The sequence below is a fragment of the Henckelia pumila genome, chromosome 3 (genome assembly GCF_033568475.1).
Source record: "Henckelia pumila isolate YLH828 chromosome 3, ASM3356847v2, whole genome shotgun sequence".
In the NCBI taxonomy this organism is placed as follows: domain Eukaryota; kingdom Viridiplantae; phylum Streptophyta; class Magnoliopsida; order Lamiales; family Gesneriaceae; genus Henckelia; species Henckelia pumila.
In genome coordinates, this window is record NC_133122.1 from 13,247,748 (window position 1) to 13,258,005 (window position 10,258).

Below are 10,258 nucleotides of genomic sequence, written 5' to 3' on the forward strand. Positions count from 1 at the left end.
ACACGTGGCAGATCAGGATCTTCGGAAGATCCGATGGCAGGATCGGACGTTCCGATCGAGGTTCGGACGTTCCGATCGAGGTTCGGACGTTCCGATCGAGGATCGGAGGCTCCGATCGTTGTCTATAAATAGAAGGCCGAGACTTCATTTCTCCTTGCCAATTCCGGATTTCCTCTCTATTTCTAGTCATATTCGAGCTGTTCTAGTCTTCTTAGGCTTGGTCCGGAGGTCGGAGAGGCGTTCGATAGTCGTAGCGGAGTTGTGCCCAAGTTCTAGAGGCATCGACATCAAAGGGCTAACGACGGACGAAGGTATAGCTTTTGCTTCCTATAAATATTTAGGAGTATGCTATAGCTTAGTTAAGGCTTTTAGAGCACTTTAATGATAGTAGTATCATTTCGCTGTGTAGGCGGACTTTAGGCTTGGGCTTAGAGCTGGTAGTGCCTACCTGGTATTTGAGGTACGAAAGTACTGTTCGAGATATCCTGACTGAGTATGCATGTATTATGTGACCGCATGATTTATATGCCATGATATTATGCTGCATTCATTTGCATCTTGCTGTATCTCCTTCGAGATGTCTGTTAGTAGGGTTGTACCCTATCCTGTTAGTGGATGGACTTCCATCGATTTGGGTCCGGCGTTTCCACGGTTATCTCGGTATGGGAGCCACCTCCTGAAGCGACGGCACAGCGTGCTACATACCAGGGCCCGGTCTGTCTCTGTTATCTGATCTTTGACCTCGAGTCTATAGGGAGTTCACTTTGCATGCATGTATACTCATACTCTCGCACTGAACGTTTTATGCTCACGTCTCGTACTCTGTATTTTCTGGACACCCTATTCCATGGGGCAGGTTTGCGATTGGACGAGGAGGGTGGATCCATGAGGGGCTAGTCAGTGGTTGGCCAGCTGGAGCTTCGTCTAGGCTTTATTACTGTTGTTTGGGCTTATACAGCTATTCGATTTGGTTGTATATTATTGGATAATTACAGATTCCTTTACTTGGGATTGTATAATGTTATTGGTTTCCGCAGTTTTATTCTGATATCTGTTTTATTAAGTTAATTGCATGCCTAAGTTCTGTTTAGTAGGTGATCTGGGTAAGGGTCACTACATTTATGGCATCAGAGCATGCAAAAGATTTCTTGGGATTTAGTCTCATCTTGAGGTATTTTTGTAGATGTCAAATCGTGACGACCAGAGTTCTCATGGCAGTGTTGGTGGGCGTTGGGGTGATGCCGACCGGGAGCCTCGTCGAGAACGGCGTCATCGTCACCATGACGACGAGCGTTTCACTGTGCGTCGATTCTTAGCTATGGGTCCTAAGCCCTTAGTTGGAGGTGAGTCTCCGGAAGATGCGGAGAACTGGTTAGACCGCATGGAGACGACTTTTCAGACTTTCCAATGCACCGATGAGCAGAAGGTGGAGACCCTTGGCTATCTTCTGGATGGGCGTGCGCGTAGGTGGTGGAGGTTTACTTCTGCACCTTTTGTTGCGGCGAGAGGAGTGGCCACCTGGGCCGAGTTTCGCACAGCTTTCCAAAAGCGGTATTTTCCTCCTGCACTCCGACAGTCGAAGGCAGGCGAGCTACTGAGTCTGCGACAGGGAACCATGTCTATCGATGAGTATCAGTAGAGGTTCTTTGATCTGCTATCTTATTGCCCCGAGATTGCTGATAGCTCAGAGATGAAGTATAATCTATTCCTTCAGGGCCTTAACCCTGAGATCCATGACCGTGTGGCGGTTGGTGACGACATGTCCTACGAAGGATTGGTGAGCCGTTGTCATCAGGCAGAGGACAGCATTCGGCGGAACAGGTCTTTCCCTCAGTCGAGGCCTGCTAGTTCTTTGGGTCCCCGTGCCCAAACTTTCAAGAAGTCTGGATCTTCTTCTTCCTCTGGTTCGGGAGGTGTTGTCCGTTTCGGTAAGAAGGACAAGTGTGATCACTGTGGGAAGAACCATCCATCCGACAAGTGCCGCAGAGCTTCTGGAGCTTGTTTCCGTTGTGGAGAGACTGGTCATATCCGGAGGGATTGTCCACTGTCTGGGGGAGGCGGTTCTGGATCTGGTTCAGGATCTGGTTCTCAGGCTACCGTACAGCAGAGGTCGCAGGGACAGTCTGCTGGGAGTTCTCATTTGAGGCCACGAGCTTCTGGCTGAAAGAGTGGGTGCCCAGTGAGCCAACTTGTGGCTATGGGCTTTGATGACTCTTTGTACAAACAATCTTTTGTTTAATACAATTTACACTTTTATTAATGGCAATGACTTTATCTTTCTTCATATTGTTATATTGTGATATACTATTGTTGTTTTGATAAAGACCTTGAATATACTATAGTGTATGTAAGATGTGGTAGAACATGGGGATGTCTATCATGAAATACATCTTATAGTCACTGTATATTCTAAACTGTTCCTAGTCGATTGAGCCGTCCGAGAATAAGGATAAGGATCGCTCGAGTTTGAGACTAGCATTTGCGATGCGGAGTACCACGTTTCATTGGTAAGGAACATGGAGATGTTCGAAGCATGCAAATGGATATTCATAGGATGAATAATCGAACTACCCTATCCGGACTTTCCAAGTGGTTATCACTTATCGAGTGGATAAAGTCCGCGGTTTTGGTTGTACACCATTAGTCCTTACTACTTGAAACATCATGGAGACTCTATATGCTAGTACTGTGCTTTGACTCGTTTACCGACTCTATGGGGGTCATCAGGTGTCGGGATTGGGTACAGTTACAACACATATAGGAGTCGATGCATTGTTGTCAAGGATTCACCACATACTTGCGAGTGTGGATATCCTATGCGATCTGAGGAGATATTAGTGTGACAAATCTCTGGCCAGAGTACTTGATGTGATTTAAGAAATGGTTTCTTAGTAGCACATGCGATGTCACTAATTGGATCTTCAAGATGTATTGTATAGTTATCGAATCTTGAGCGACTCTCGATATACCAATGGTTGTTGATTCGATCGGGATATATGGATGAAGGGACCGTACTGTACGCTAACCAAAATCTACTGGTTCTTGTAGGCACTATCAGTGATACCTAGGGAATCATGGGGCGATGTTGCTAGGCGCTTTACCATGATTCGTTGGGCAAGTCGGAAATCGTTGTTCCGAGTCACAAGGAGTTGTGAGCCCACGGCTAGCTGTATCCCTGAACCATTGAGGGTCACACAATGTAATGGAGTTTTAATCCCCGTTGAGATAGTTAAATTTAAAGAGTTAAATTTAATGAATAAAGAAGTTGGACTTCTTAAATAAGAGTAAGGGAGTAGGATTTCCTAAAATGACATTGGGATGTACATTTTTGGAAACCACTGAATTCGGATTCAGGAAAATTTATCTTGACTTTAAAATGTGCAGAAATGGTTTCTGTGCACATTGGTAAAATCGGTTTATCAATCGGAGTCACGATGAATTTTATATTAATTTCTGAACATGCGGGCTTTGCTTGTCGGGCCTCAACTTATGACTAATGGGCCCTAAGGTGTTAGTGGCCTGCATTATAAATAAGTTATTACAGTACAGAAATTACACACAACAGCTCATTATTCTGAGAGAAAAAAAATCGAACCCTAGCTTTCTCAAAGAATTTTCGGCCGTCCCCCTCCTGCTCTGCCCGAGAAAATTTTGGTCTGTGATTTTGAATCGCAGTCAGGAATAACGAATCAGATTCTTTTAATCTCTTCGCAGAAAACTTTTGACAGATTTTCTAGTGCAATCTGTCAGAGGGATTTAAACCTCATTCGTGGACCTGATAGAAGGAGTTCATCAGTTCCTGGGAGATACAAGAAGCGCAGAGAAATCTGTGTGGTGTCCAATAATCTCGCTTCGAGATTGAAGGTAAAATTTAATAATTGTTATTTAATTTTACACACACAAATAATTTAATCGTTAAACGGTTGATACCTACACTATGGAATTGTTCCATAATAAAATTTTAAACTTCCGCTGCACCGGGTATCAATCGTGATTGATCTGAGAGCCCAGTTTTCCAACAGTGGTATCAGAGCCAGGTTGCTCAGATCAAACGATTAAATTAATCGATTGTACAAAAATTTTTGAGTCTCGGTTTTTGAAACAAAATAAATATTTTTAAATAAAAAAAATTTTTTCGGGGCAAAACTCGGGCAGCGATTGGATCGCTGCCCGGTGGGGCAGCAATTGTTGCTGCCCCAGGCGGCGCACGGCGCCTCGCACGGCGGCGCACGGCGTCGCCGAGGGGGCGGCGCTCAGCGCCGAGCGCTGCCCAGCGCAGCGCTGGGCGCTGCGCAGGGCAGCGCTGGGCGCTGCGCAGGGCAGCGCTGGGCGCTGCCCAGGGCAGCAACTGTTGCTGCCCTAAAGGGGCAGCCGGGCTGCCCCGGCCCGTGCCCACGGGTGCGGGCCGGCCCGGGAGTGTCCCGGGCGGCCCGCGGGAAAAATTAAATTTTTATTTTAAAATTAATTTTAATGTGTTAAAATTTTATTTTTGGTCCGGTCAAAAATTGTTTTTGATTGGTTCACGAGATTTCGGATCGAATTGTTCGAGTCCGTAAACTTTAAAATTGATTTTTGGATAAATTTGAATTTTTGGAAAATTTTAATATTTTATCCTTAAATTGAATTTTGAAATCAATTATTTTTGGTACAATTGATGATAAGATTTGATCTTATGAATATATTAAGTAAAATATGATTTTATCTATAAAATTGGATTTTGTAGATAAAATATGATTTTATTTGATAAAGAGATAAAATATGATTTTATATGTAAAATGAGATTTTATATATAAAATATGATTTTATCCTGTTTAAATTTGAAATGCCACTGCATGTTATCCAATAAATTAATTTTGAATTAAATATTATTGGATAAGGATGATCGATTGCCATGACCAATTTTGTAGGTGTATGTTAGGAATTTACATTTGTTTTTATTGTTGTTGGTTTTATTAATGGGCCTGGTTTATGGCCCGATATGAATGTCATATGTAATAAAAGTGGCTTGGTTTATGGCCCGTTCCCACCCCTAAAAATGTATCCCCTGCTTGTCATTGTTATTTATTGTAAATACATTAGATTTAGTGGGAGATCAAGATTTGAAGATGGTGGGCCCAGCAGACAATAAAGACGAAGAAATGTAAATTGGAAGCTAATGTAATAGGATTGCATTGCATACTGCATATTACCTAGGATTGGACTAAGACTCGTGATTGGCAACCACGGGTCAATTAGAAATGGAATCGATCATCCTATATAATATATGATATTATGATTGTATGCATGTTTTAGACATAATTGCGTGAATCCGGCAAGCATGCAATAATTTGAAAAATTGATGAGACAAATTTTTATAATTAAAAATCCCTCATTTTAAATATGATTTAAAATTGATATCAAGATAAATAAAGGAAATTTAAATTTGTTTAAATGTTCCTACCTTCCATCAACGGTCAATGTATGTGATGCTACCCGCGGATACGGTCCGGCTCATATTATTGGGGGGGCCCGTCCGTCGGAAAGCTGTACATTGGATCGACACATGTTGTAAGTTGGGTGGAACTCCCATGGGATCGGCTCATATTATTGGGGGATCCACATGGCGACCGTCCATCACAACTTAATATTGATGGGTCATCTTGACATGTCACTTTAAACGGCGTCATATTATTGGGCCCTTATTGGACATGAGGTAAATACATGGGGGTTGCTTTGGAAGCAATTGGGCTCTACCTTTTGAGAATTATGGTTGGCTGATATTATTCGGGACCATAAGTTTGTCAATTGGACTCCATGTTCTCACTAAAGAAAAAGTTTCCCGTTTTCACTAGAGGGTAGTGAAATCGTTAAAATAGTGGGAGTGAGATTCATAAAATTAAATTCGCCTATTTTATGTCTTAGTAAATTGCTTAAACAATCATTGATATATGTCTGTTTTTCTTTTCAGTATTTCATACAATGAATTCGCGTAATCCATTATTCTCGATCCTCGAACAAAACAAGTTAACTGGCGCAAACTATACGGAATGGTTCCGGAAGTTGAAGATTGTCTTGACTTCGGAGAAGATGCTCTACGTGTTAGAGAAATCACCTCCGAAGGAAGCACCAGCTGACGTAAGTCCGGAGGAATTGGCCAAACTTGATGCATGGTGGGACCATGACATCAAGACCAAATGCTATATGCAAGCCTCGATGTCTGATGAACTCCAGAGGCGATTTGAGGACACCGTGAATGCTGCTGACATTCACGCTCAACTCAAGGAACTTTTTGGGGCTCAATCGAGGGCTGAAAGGTTCTCTACTGTTAAGGAGCTAATGACGTGTCGCATGCGTGAAGGGACTTCGGTCCGTGATCATGGGGTACGAGTGATTTGGCTCATACAAAAGTTAGCGACCCTTGATTTGGTGTTGGAGCATGAACTCAACGTGGATTTACTGCTTCTGTCTCTTCCTTCTTCGTTTGACGGATTTGTGGTAAATTTTAATATGAACAAGATAGAGGCACCCTTGAAGAGATGGTCAATATGCTTGTGACATATGAATCCACACTTAAGAAGGATAAGCCAGCTTTCTTGGTGGGCTCCTCATCTTCTGCTAAGAAGGGGCCAAGTATGAAGGGCAAGAAACGTTCTGCCCCACCCAAGAAAGTCGAGCCCGAGAAGAAGCACAAGACAAAGGCTTCAAACAATGCAAAATCCAAGGATGTTTGCCATTACTGCAAGAAGCCCGGTCATTGGAAGCGCAACTGCAAGGAATATCTAGAGCAGTTGGGAACTGCAAAGGGTATGTTCTATATTGAAATAAACATTTCACTTAATACTACTTCTTGGGTATTGGATACCGGATGTGGATCTCACATTTGCAATGATTTGCAGGTGATGACAAGAAGTCGCAGGCTTAGAATGGGTGAGACCCAGCTGAGGCTCGGGAATGGTTCCAGAGTTGAAGCTACAGCCATTGGAGATGTTTGTTTAATTTTGCAGAACGGTTTTAAGTTATTTTTAAGAGATGTTTTATTTGTTCCGGATTTAATTAAAAACATTATTTCTGTTTCTATGCTAGATAGAGATGGTTATTCTTGCAATTTTGTGAATGGGATTTGCAATATTTACAAGAATGAATGTTTGATTGGAAATGGACAACTTGAAAACGATCTATACAACTTAAAACTAAAAGACGTTCCAATAAATTATATTGATAAACCGGCGACAACAAACAAAAGGAAAATCGATAGTCAAAACCCAGCAAACCTTTGGCACGCTTGACTAGGTCATATTTCCTCAAGGAGGATGAACAAGCTAGTGGGAGAGGGCATGTTTGATATGTCTGATATTAACTCTCTACCTACTTGTGAATCCTGCCTAAAAGGAAAAATGACTAAATCTCCTTTTAAGGGGAAACCTGAGCGTAGTCAAAATCTGTTGGATTTGATCCATACAGATGTTTGTGGACCATTTAGAGTTGGGACTCAATATGGCCACACCTACTTCATTACCTTTACTGACGATTATTCAAGGTATGGGTATTTATATTTAATGAAATATAAGTCTGAAGCATTTGAAAAGTTTAAAGAATTCAAGGCTGAAGTAGAAAACAAGCTAGGTAAAAGTATTAAAGCACTTCGATCGGATCGAGGTGGAGAATACTTAAGTACCGAGTTTTTGGACTATCTAAAAGAGAATGGGATTCTCTCTCAGTGGACTCCTCCTATGACACCACAGCTTAATGGTGTATCGGAGCGTCGTAATCGAACTTTGTTGGACATGGTTCGATCCATGATGAGCTTCACTGAACTTCCACCTTCGTTTTGGGGCTATGCGCTTGAAACGGCGGTATTGTTGTTGAACAACGTCCACACTAAAGCAGTGGACAAAACACCATACGAGTTATGGAATGGCAAAGCTCCTAAGTATTCGTACTTGAGGATTTGGGGATGTCCTGCTTACGTGAAGCGGACAGTGGGAGATAAGTTGGATAGTCGATCCAGCTTATGTTATTTTGTAGGGTATCCGAAGAATTCAATCGGATATTATTTCTATTATCCTGCTGAAACAAAGGTGTTTGTTTCTAGGAATGCCACCTTCTTGGAGAAGGAGTTCTTATTGGATAAGAAAGGCGAGATGATGGAACTCGAAGAAGTTCGAGAAGAACCCGAAATACAAAATAACGATCCTATGCCTCAGGAACCATTACCGGACACGCCTGAACCTAGAAGATCCGAGAGGACTTCTAGACCTCCTGTTCGATATGGTCTTCTTCTTGAAGGGGATCAAGATGAACCCGACATTGGATGTGATCCAAAAAACTTCAAGGAAGCAATTTCTGATGCGGATTCAAATTTATGGCTTGAAACTATGCAGTCTGAATTGGATTCGATGCATACAAACCAAGTTTGGTCTTTAGTAGATCCTCCTGATGGAATTGTTCCAATAGGGTGTAAATGGATCTACAAGAGAAAGCTTGGGCCTGATGGTAAGGTATTGACCTACAAGGCACGATTGGTGGCAAAAGGTTATACTCAAAGACAAGGAGTTGACTATGATGAAACCTTTTCACCAGTTGCAATGTTCAAGTCCATAAGAATCCTTATTGCCATAGCTGCATGGTATGACTATGAGATATGGCAAATGGATGTGAAGACTGCCTTTCTTAATGGAGACATTAAGGAAGAGATCTATATGAAGCAGCCTGAGGGGTTCACATCCATGGGAAGCGAGCATAAGGTATGCAAGCTTCAGAGATCAATTTATGGTCTAAAACAAGCATCAAGAAGTTGGAACCAGAAATTTGATGAAACAATAAAAGATTTTGGTTTCATCAAGAACCCGGAGGAATCGTGCGTGTACAAGAAAGTAGTTAAGGATGCTGTGACATTCTTAGTACTTTATGTTGATGACATCCTACTCATTGGGAATGATGTAGGGATGTTGCAGTCAACAAAGATATGGTTATCAGGTAGATTCTCGATGAAGGATTTGGGTGAGGCATCCTACATTCTTGGGATACAGATCTATAGAGATAGATCTAAGAGAATGATAGGACTCACTCAATCAACCTACATCGACACCATATTGAAACGGTTTTCAATGGATGGGTCCAAGAGAGGACATCTACCCATGTGTCATGGAGTTTCTTTATCCAAGTCTATGTGTCCCAAGACTGATGCAGAGATAGAGAATATGACACATGTACCATATGCGTCAGCTATAGGTAGTATCATGTATGGGATGATATCTACCAGACCGGATGTAGCATTTGCTCTGAGTGTCACGAGCAGATATCAGTCTAATCCTGGTCAAATGCATTGGAAAGCCGTGAAGGACATTCTTAAGTACTTACGAAGGACTAAGAATATGTTCATGGTATATGGAGGACGAGATCTGAAATTGGAAGGCTATACCGACTCTAGCTTCCAAAGTGACGTGGATGACTCGAAGTCAACCTCTGGATTTGTGTTCATGCTCAATGGCGGTGCTGTCTCTTGGAAGAGTTCCAAGCAGGACACCACAGCGGATTCCACCACTGAGGCTGAATACATTGCAGCATCAGCTGCTGCTAAAGAGGCCGTTTGGATGAGGAAGTTCGTCCAAGAGTTGGGCGTCATTCCTGAATTTGTTGGTCCAGTCCCGGTGTACTGTGACAACACGGGTGCCGTTGCTCAAGCAAAGGAACCAAGGTCTCATCAAAGATCCAAACACGTACTGAGGAAATACCACATCATCCGGGAGATTGTGGAAAGAGGAGACATCACTGTCGAACGAGTGGCCTCTGCAGACAATATCGCTGATCCGCTTACTAAGCCCTTGCCAGGACCATTGTTTGACAAACATCGCGAAACAATGGGTCTACGTAGTATGACTAGTTGGCTATAGGGCAAGTGGGAGATTGAAAGAGTGGGTGCCCAGTGAGCCAACTTGTGGCTATGGGCTTTGATGACTCTTTGTACAAACAATCTTTTGTTTAATACAATTTACACTTTTATTAATGGCAATGACTTTATCTTTCTTCATATTGTTATATTGTGATATACTATTGTTGTTTTGATAAAGACCTTGAATATACTATAGTGTATGTAAGATGTGGTAGAACATGGGGATGTCTATCATGAAATACATCTTATAGTCACTGTATATTCTAAACTGTTCCTAGTCGATTGAGCCGTCCGAGAATAAGGATAAGGATCGCTCGAGTTTGAGACTAGCATTTGCGATGCGGAGTACCACGTTTCATTGGTAAGGAACATGGAGATGTTCGAAGC